The sequence below is a fragment of the Bufo gargarizans genome, chromosome 10 (assembly GCF_014858855.1).
Source record: "Bufo gargarizans isolate SCDJY-AF-19 chromosome 10, ASM1485885v1, whole genome shotgun sequence".
NCBI lineage: Eukaryota > Metazoa > Chordata > Amphibia > Anura > Bufonidae > Bufo > Bufo gargarizans.
Window position 1 is genome coordinate 53,932,908 of NC_058089.1, and position 10,759 is coordinate 53,943,666.

Here is a 10,759-nt window from a genome sequence, read left to right on the forward strand (position 1 = left end):
GCCCCCTTCGTGTCTGCTTTACCATCATACACACGGGACACGCCTTGAGGGGATCCATGTTGAGAGGGGCAGTTGGCTTTGTAGCATTGACGTGGAAGTGCTATACTCCAGTATTCCACACAATCTAGGAATTCAAGCTGTAGGTCACTTTTTACAATCTCGGGGCTGTCAATTCTCTGCATTTTGGAATTTACCTTGATTAGAAATGTCTTCTCCTTTAATAACAAATTGTACCACCAGCCCAGGGGCACTGCGATGGGGAGTCCATGTGCCCCGTCGTATGCAAATTTGTTCCTGGGCTGGTGGGAGGAGACTATAGTCTTTGCGGAGGACAAGGGAAATGCTCTTGACCCTATAGGGCTGTGGGCGCGGTACATTAATAACATTTTTGTCAACTGGAATGATCACAGATCTGCCTTCGAGTCCTTTGTTAAGGAGTTGAATCAGAACTATATTGGCCTACGCTTTAATTATGAAATAGACAAGGTGTCCCTACCCTTTTTGGATGTGATGATTACTAGGAATGAGGGAGGTGAATTAGAGACCTCAGTTTATCGGAAACCGAGCTCCACCAATTCCCTTCTGAGATGGGAGAGCAGTCAACCATCCCCACTCAGAAGATGGATTCCAAAGGTGCAGTACCTACGTCTTCATAGAAATTGTTCCACAAAACGTGAGTTTTTATGTCAGGCTTCCAATTTAAGTGGCAGATTTTTACAGCGTGACTATCCAGATAAAGTTCTCTGACCTGCATTTAGGTCAGCCTTACAGGAAGAAAGAACCAGGATGCGAAATTGATTATGACAAGGCGGCGCGACAGATTCGGGAAGTAATAAATCAACATTAGGGAATTCTCACCATGGATCCTGATTTGAAAACGGTAGTAGGCGACTACCCTCATATCACGTATCATTGTGGGGGGAACTTGGTGCATAGTGAGTTTGTATCACCAACTCCTTCTGTTGCTACAAGAACAAACACGCACAAAGGGCTGCTTCAGGTGCAGTGGGTATATAGCTTGTAAACACATCCAGACCGGCAAGACTGTTCATGAGTAATATCACGGGGAGAGTATATTCTATTCAGTACTTTATAAATTGTAGAACTAGAGGGGTTATTTATCGCTTCTCTTATGAATGCGGCATAGAATACATTGGAAAAACTACCCGTGAACTTCCTAGAAGAGTAGGTGAACGACATTGCAAACATGAGGGACACACTGACAGCCCAACATGTTCATTGCCATCATCATGGTAGGGCCAATATGTCCTTTATGGGCATTGACAGAGTTTTGCCCCCAAGAAGGGGTGGCAATTGGGACCGTTTAATTCTCCAAAGAGAGGCCCGTTGGACTTACTATCTAAAGACTGTGAGTCCAACGGGCCTCAACGAGCAATTGCATTATAGTTGCTTAATGTGAACCCATTTTTTTATATATTTTTTCTGTCCATTATTTTTCGTTTATTAAGTATAGCCAATTTACAGGACGCAGGTGTCCTTTTGGTAATTCATACCTAATCCTACCTTCACCCTATTAGGTTTTATGTTTGTTTATCATTCTTTCTTTTACCTACTGTCATTGAGATACATAAAGTTATTGGTCTCCCCCAGCCCTTTGGGGCAATTTAATGTATTTAGATTCCTGCAAAAAATGCTTCTTTTTCTATCTGCCATTTGTTTTTGTTGAATACTAACAGGCACTAGTTGCCTGTGCCTTGTCTGACAGCCGGAGCATCCCGGGACTCCTTGGCAGGGCGTCTACGGTTGCTAGGCATTCGTGCCGCCCCCTCATTATACTAATTCCGCCCCACGTGACCGCCACTGCGTTCCACGGGATGCAGCGCTTCATGCTTCTGCGTTCCTGGGTGCGTAGCAGGCGGGTCACGTGATTTGAACACCTGATCATATGGGCAGGCCCTTGTAATAGACTCGAAGCGGCCTTCTAATTAATCGCCATACTGGGCGCTCAGTCATGCAATCCCTACCCACTATCAGGCTAGTTATTATATTGTATACTTGTAGACCCCTTTCACTGCAGGGCATCTTGACTTTGGGTATCTTTGTTACCTCCCATGTGGCTCCACTAAACCATGGGATTATTGTGGGATAATTTTTCCAATTTATCCCCATAAGTTTTGTTTGTATTTTTTTCCCTATTTTTGGGCCCCATTTTTTGCTTGATGTACTTAGCATTTTGGTGTATTCAGCGTAGACAGCATATTTTTGTGTATCCAGCATTTTTGTGTATTCAGCATATTATGTACTCAGCATACCCTAAGATTGTCTGTTTCCCCTGAACAGTTATCCAAACAAAACGTGGCGCGTCGGGAACTTTCATTTAGGGTACATTAGGGATTTTGCTAGGGTTTAGGGACATGTATCCGGACGGGGTCGCCCCTTTCGGGGCGAGTGCTCTGTATAGATAGGTAGGGCACTTCTAGTCCCCTCCCCTTACTGTAGGGTGATATAGGGCTAGTTGTTCCTGTTGCCGTCTTGATGAAAGAAATTTAAGAGCTACCCTCCTGCTTACCTTTTTTGCAACGAAGAATATCTGAACCGCCCAGCTGTATACAGGCAACGTACCCAAGTGAGCACACCAGGGCACCACTTTGTTGTTGGGGGTTTGTGAATGATCCACATCTCCCTATGGACCTACGACATCTGGAATGGTGAGATTGTTCCTTTTTTTCACCCTTCCATTGTTTTCTATGGGCACGCTAATATTGTGTAGTGTGCTATAATCTGTTACAGTTCAGTGATTATTTACATACTGTAACTGTGATTCATATGTCTATTTGGTGTAGCATGATATTTTTGTAGCATGAGTAAAAGTTAAGTTTTAATTCCCTTTGTCCCCCCTGTTTTTTGGGGGGTTTCTGTAGTTCAGTATTGATTTGGGAGTACGTAGGAGAGACACTATTGGTCTGCCTCTCATTTAATGATGTCCTATTCTTGACCACAATCATGGGCAAGAATTAGCATTTTCAATATAGCGCCGGCCATGTCCGGTCTGCAAAATGCGAAACGCGCATGGCGTGTATCTGTGTTTTACGGATCCGCAATTTGCGGACTGCAAAACACTTAAGGTTTTGTGAATGTAGCCTTAGGGTTTTTTTTCCCAAAGGGCATTTTGGAGCAGACAAAATTCAGTTGTCGGATACATATTCTGCCTCCTATTGTTTTCAATTGGAAGTAGTGGTGCCGTTTGCGCCTTGCGGGTTAAAGCCGGGACCGTGCCAAAACGGAACCTGTTCCTTCTTGGCATGGTTCCTTCATGGCCTGTTCCCCAGCAGCTACCCACTTCATTGAATAGAGCTAAGCTGCGAGTGGGTTCACGGCCTCTCAAGTTAACAACCTTGGAACAAACTGCAGTGTCAAAATCCACTGAGTTAACGTCCCCTTATAGTTTTAATTGTCACAATGTCTTGAAGACACAGCTCACTGTACTATATATTTTCAACATGCAACACCTTATTCAGTGCCCCTTCAGTAATAAATGTTACCGTCAAGAGGAGTTTATTGGCGCTACTAAAATACAGATTTAATTATAGATGGGTAAGCTGAACATTTTCCAACATCTTGTGCCTTTTTTTTTTAACGATGGGCACAAAATCTCACTTCATCGGCAGTTAACCTGACCTGAATATCTTGAGCAAGATTTAGTGTCAGCTCTTTGCTGGCTGATGCGACTACTCTGTATTAATCTAACCTGATACTAAATTCCTGAAATACGTCATAAGCATACCGTAGGTTAGGCACCAGAAAAACACGAAGAGGCTTCTGAATGCGTCCATGTTACTTTGCTGAATACTCTTGTCGACAAGTGGCACTTTCTACTGCTCAGCAGGACGTCTTTAAGATTTAGTGGTTTGATGTTCAATGAATTTAATGGTTGTTTTATCTTATACTGTTATATTTAAGAATGATTTTTTTCTGAGAACATGACAACGCGTCAAATATAATTATGCTTGTTAATACATTTGTCAGTCTTGACATCGGCTAATACAGTAGCTCAGGTAGCCTTGAAATGACCAATCCTAATACCACATTAAGGCCTCTTTCACGCGGACGTTGCGGGAAAAGGTGCGGGTGCGTTGCGGGAACATGCGCGATTTTTCCGCGCAAGTGCAAAACATTGTCATTCGTTTTGCACGCGTGTGAGAAAAATCGGCATGTTTGGTACCCAAACCAGAATTTCTTCACAGAAGTTCGGGCTTGGGATCGGTGTTCTGTAGATTGTATTATTTTCCCTTATAACATGGTTATAAGGGAAAATAATAGCATTCTTAAAGGGATTCTGTCACCTCCCCTAACCCAAAATCGGATTTTAAAGCAGTCATGCAGCACAGCTTACCTTGAATAGGCTGTGCTCTTCTATCTTGTAATCCGTCCAGTAGTTTATGAGAAAATCGACTTTTATGATTATGCAAATTAGCCCTGAAGGTGCCCTGAGGGGCGTTTTGTTCCCCTTAGTGTTCCCAGTAACGCCCCTCTTACAGTGCCCAAAACGCCTTCCTTCAGAATGCCTAACCGCCCACAGCCTCTCATCCCTCGTCACTGGGCATGCACTGAGCCCAGTGACGACGATGAAGCTCCTGCCCTCATTCTCCTGCAGATCGCACTGGCGCAGCCCTCAGTGGGTACTGCGCCTGCGCGAGAGTTCGTTTGGCCGTGAGGGAGGGGGAGGAGAGGGATGAGAGGCTGTGGGCGGTTAGGCATTCTGAAGGAAGGCGTTTTGGGCACTGTAAGAGGGGCGTTACTGGGCACACTAAGGGGAACAAAACGCCCCTCTGGGCACCTTCAGGGCTAATTTGCATAATCATAAAAGTCGATTTTCTCATAAACTACTGGACGGATTACAAGATAGAAGAGCACAGCCGATTCAAGGTAAGCTGTGCTGCATGACTGCTTTAAAATCCGATTTTGGGTTAGGGGAGGTGACAGAATCCCTTTAATACAGAATGCATAGTACAATAGCGCTGGAGGGGAAAAAAATAAATAAAACAATTTTAACTCACCTTAATCCACTTGATCGTGCAGCTCGGCTTCTCTTCTGTCTTCTTCTTTGCTGTGTGCAGGAAAAGGACCTGTGGTGACGTCACTCCGGTCATCACATGGTCCGTCACATGATCTTTTACCATGGTGATGGATCATGTGACGGACCATGTATTCTACTATGCATTCTGTATTAAGAATGCTATTATTTTACCTTATAACCATGTTATAAGAGAAAATAATAATGATCGGGTCTCCATCCCGATCGTCTCCGAGCAACTGTGCGTGAAAATCACACCGCATCCGATCTTGCTTGCGGATGCTTGCGATTTTCACGCAACCCCATTCATTTCTATGGGGCCTGCATTACGTGAAAAACGCACAAAGAGGAGCATGCTGCGATTTTCACGCAACGCACAAGTGATGCGTGAAAATTACCGCTCGTGTGCACAGAAATTAATGGGTCCGGATTTAGTGCGGGTGCAATGGAAATCTCACCCGTGTGAAAGGGGCCTAATGGTATTAATCTTATCAAATTTCCATGTCTTGCTGCTGGGAATGTCTGGGAAGGGCTGGAGGCAACTGGATGGTGGAGGTCCATAGGTAGAAGACAATTGCTCATATTATCTACCCTATTATCCAGTCACATAGTGAGCATTGTTGGTTAAAGTATGGACTATATTAAAGCCAGATATTACTAGATCATTCTTTGCAAATAATAATACTGCTGGAGTCAGAAAGTTCCGTGTGTAGGCTAATGGAGAAGCCTTCAAGAAAGTTGAAATTTGGAGAAACAAGGTGGAAAAGAGCTGTAGGTCATTGAAGGGCATGACTTTTCTGGTAAGAGAAGACATGAAAGAATGTATGCCACTGCAAACAGCCTTGGGATGCGATTTTGAATTTTAGATTTTGGAGTAACTGGTAAAATACCAAAGCTCTTATCAAGTAATCTATCGACCTGGTTGATGCTATGTTCTAGGTACAGATGCAGTATTCAATTAAATGATTGCAAAATGAATTACCATAATACTATAGTTGTCTCAGCAGTAAGATGTAAAATAGTAAGAGGACCACCCTTCTTGAAAACCAATTTTCAAAGCAATTTTGGTTGGTGATTTCAAGGTGGCTTTGGTGTGTTCCTAGTAGACATGATTTGGCAAGTGCCCTGCATGTAGGAAGCGAGGGTCATACCTCAGTCAAATAGGACTCTCTTAAGGTGGCCAACTGGCCATACACATTAGTCTAACGTTGATCAGAATGGACAATTTCAACCTAAGCAAATGTTTGTTAGTTAAAATTTTAAAGCAAACGATTGACCATTATTAAAGTCGGCTTTCTTTAATATTTTAGTTCGATAGTCTTTTGCCCAAAGAAAAAATGTTAGTAAATAAACTATCTTTCTTTGAAAGAACTTTCCCAGAGAGATCTTTTGGGCGAAAAATATATATGGCTTTGTGTTTGAAACGATCATTCGCCAGATGTTTGTTCAACTGCTGTTCAACCGCTGTTCAACCAACCTCTATCTAAGGCCTCATGCACACGACCGTTTTTCGGGTTCGCATCCGAGCCGCAGTTTTTGCGGCTCGGGTGAGGACCCATTCACTTCAATGGGGCTGCAAAAGATGCGGACAGCACTCTGTGTGCTATCCGCATCCGTTGCTCCGTTCCGTGGCCCCGCAAAAAAAATAGAACATGTCCTATTCTTGTCCGTTTTGCGGACAAGAATAGGCATTTCTACAATGGGCAGTTTGCGGACCGAAAAAAAACGGAACGGTCGTGTGCATGAGGACTAATGTGTATGCCCACCTTAAGATATCATATTTACAGTCTAGTGAGAGATGTAGAGATTGCAAATGAATACAGACAAATAAGAGATGTGGCTGAAAGTTTGAAGAGAAGGACTAATGTTGGAAAGTACATAGTACATAAGAGTTCGGACATACATTTTTTGGTATTCAGCAGTATACTCACCATGGAGACAGATTACACCACTGCTATGTAGCCTGTGGTGAGTGTATCTGTGCTAAACTCCTTCTCCTGCTTTCAGACATAAATCCACAGCATTTTCCTGCAACCACCACTAGGAGGAACTCCATGCATAGAGATTTTACATGTTCAATTAAGTTCAATGTTAAGTCTATTAATTTCAATGCAGTGAGCTCCCTCTAGTGGTGGCTGCCGGCAGCAAGTTTTACCAGATATATAACATTGAAAAGAAGCAGAGGATTTAGATCTCTTCATGGGGAGATGTACCAAGGTATTTATGCCAGTAATATGGTGTTCAGGAAGAGATTTGTGTTTATAAAGCACCAGTTCCACTTTTTATGATATAGAAGTTGGGAATAGAGGGTGATAGAGTGACTTGTTTTTAATTAAAATCTTTATTGGGGCCCTTACCAAGTTTTTCTACTGGGCCATATAATTTCTGTGTAGACCCCTGCTGGTATTCTTCAATATATACACCCAAGAGTTTTCTTTAGTAACTGTCACATTGATAGAATATGTTTGATATCCTCTCCACTCATGCCCCCTGAAATAATTTTCTCCAAATATGATATATATCAACATGACAGCAAATGACATGGAAACAAGTCACAGATAGCTTTTATAGTTGACCTTCAAAATCTGTTCTTTAATCTAGAATATTCTTAACGTGGAGGAACACATATTACATAATGCACTGAATTCAGACAGCTAATAACAGATAGCTTACTTGATGTCACCTTGGAGCATGACTCAGTGATGTATAACTGAGGACTAGAGTAATGAACAATGCCCTCGTACAGAGAAATGTAATGTTAAACAAAAGAAAAATAACAGGCAATCTCTATTACAGGGGTGTCCAGTTTGGAAAATGCATTTCCTACACCCGTCTCTCGCTCTGGAGGGCCTGTTCTGTTGTATGTTACACAACCTACTGACTTGAATGGGCACTGTGTAATGCTTCATTTCTGTGGTGGTGCTGAAGGTAAATTGAACATGTCATGTTTTTTCTACAGATTACATCTAACTTCTGTGGTCCCAGTAGAGAGACAATTTGTGATCTGCATATGACCCATGGATGTTACGGCAACATTGGACAACCCTTTTAAGGGCTACTTATAGCTAGTGGTTGAAGTTTTATCCCTGATGGGAGAAGAGGACAACAGAGCAACACTCCTTGGCCTTGTGATCTGGCAGACACTGAGACTCATGAAAATTACTTGTTTCTCGCACTGGTAAGAAAATGAAAGCTTTCTGACAAGTTTCTATTAGGCGTATTTTTTGCGCGATTTACCATTTTCTACTCCCGTTTTAGAACGTGTTTTAGACTAGGAAGCTGTCTTACATTTAGAAGCGGTGGTGGATCCATCTAAGTAATGAAGAGGCCTTCATAACTTCTGGCGGATCTTCTGTCAGTGCAGGGCCTTATTAAGACTGGCGTCTAAAACACCTGTGCCCCTATGTCTCTAAAGGTGATCATACACTTGTCCGGTCAACAGGAATTTCTCCAACACTCCACTATACATGTATGCATGGTGTGGCTGAGTGTTCATGTATTTTCAGTAGGGAGGGGTTTAGACAGGTTGCTGAATCTCCTTAAAGAGACCAGTCCTGTATGGAGACTTATTGGCAAGGAAAAGAACCATGTTACTAGCACCCCTCTTGGAAGTGGCTCCCTTTGAGTGAAAACAACTTTTCAACAAGCCTTGGGATTTGACACGGGATTATAGCCAAGCCAGATATACATCCTTAGACAGCTGTTTTTGGGTGCGTGACCTTCATCACTATGGAGTAGGATTTTATCTGGCTTGACTGTCTTGAATGTGGCTTCAGCAGGGTGCTGAATCTCCTTAAAGAGTCCTGTATGGTGACTTACTGGAAATACTCCATAGTATGGAGGCTTCTTAGTAATGCTCCATAGGAAACAAATAGACAAAAAGTTATCTCCCAAGGAAGAGGGCCATCTCACTAGCACCCCCACTTTGATATGGCTCCCTATAAGTCAAAATCCAACTTCCAAACAGGCCAGATATCCATCCTTAGACAGCTGTTTTGGCGTGCTTGCCCTTCATCAGTAGGATTCTAGCTGGCTGGGTGGCTGTCCTGAACGTGGTTTAAGAAGGGTGCTGAATCTTCTTAAAGAGACAGGTCCTATATGGAGACTTACTGGAAATACTCCATGGTATGGACTATGGAAACTTACTGGCAATGCTCCATAGGAAACAAATATGAATAGAGATATCTCCCAAAGAAGAGAACGATCTTGCTAGCGCCACCTCTTAGAGGTGGCTCCCTATGAGACAAAATCTGACTTTCCAACAAGTCTTGGGGTGTTTGAGGGAGAAATAAACAGCTGCCAAACACCTTTCTTACAACCGACATCATAAGCAAACCTCAATACACAAAGGGTAGTCAGCCAGTCCCACCATAATTGGTAAGTTTAGTTGACTGTGTTCTTATGTGTAAGCTCACACTTTGCCAGGTGTTGTTTTGAGGACGCAAAGATAAAATGTTGTCTCCCAGAACTCATATAACTGTATCAATAAGGACAACAAAGGTAGCAGAATCAGATGTTTGAAGGCAACCACAACCAATATGGTCCATTGGGTTAACCAGCATACAGCCCAATAATGGTACTTGGTTGTACAACTTACTCTAATCTTTCACTCCTTCTCGTCTGCCTGTGTTTAACCATACTTCTATCATTCTTTTCATGAACCAAGAGCATCAGGATGAACATTGGTGTATAGATGCAAGGGTTTGAGAGCGCTGGGAAAAGATGAAGTCCCAAGAGGTCTGAAGAAACCATTTATAGCAGCTATATCATTGAATGTTTTATACACTGGCAGGAAATTTACAGACAAAAGGCCATCCTCCAATTCAGCACACATTATCATGTGTCTGTAGTGAATATGAGATATGGAAATCTTTTATGCAAATGTAATGGAGCACTCCGTCTTGTCGCAAATGAGGAAAGCCTTTTGTTTATTGATCACCTCTTCCATGTACCGATGCATATTATCCTTTGGCTACCATCACGTTTCCTTGGCTCAACCATACGTTGCTGTCGTGATTAGGAAAACATGTAATAGACTGTAAGTGGTGTTTTATTAACCAATTTCTGCCTTATAAATTTATGAGCCGCTTTTGTCTGTCTACATCGAGAATGTAATCTATGAAAAGAAAATTGTCATTACTCTATTGTAGCCAATTAATTATATTCACACAAGATGAAAAAAGGTTGAAACTGGCTCGATTAACGAGAAAATATGTCATGTCAAAACCCATTGCAGGAAGCCGTTTTGAGCTATTAGATAGCAGAAGAACGGTCTATTACAATTTGTCTTTTCTCGAGCTAACAAAAGGCTATTATGATTCTATTTCTTGCTCCTGTTCTAAATTTTTATCTGCTCTCTGGTATTTTAATCGGGCATTTGTTGTTAAGGTTCTGTGATTTTTAACAGATGGTAGAACCAAGGCTTTCCATGGGCAGATGAGCCTTCCAATGAGTGAAAAAAATTATGGGAACATATGCTATTTGTGGCCTCCATTCAAATATAGTAATATAAAAATATACAGTAAATATTTTATTCAAGTTGATCCAAATAACCCTAAAGAATTGGCTGCCAAAAAGTGGTATTGTTATTTAGGGGACAGACTGGTATAATCAGTTAGATGTTGGGACTAGTGACAAATCATTTTATTATCATCTTGGCTAATTGAAGTTAAGAAATTTTTCGCATGGCGCCAACTTATTTGTGACAGCTACAACAGGTGCCGT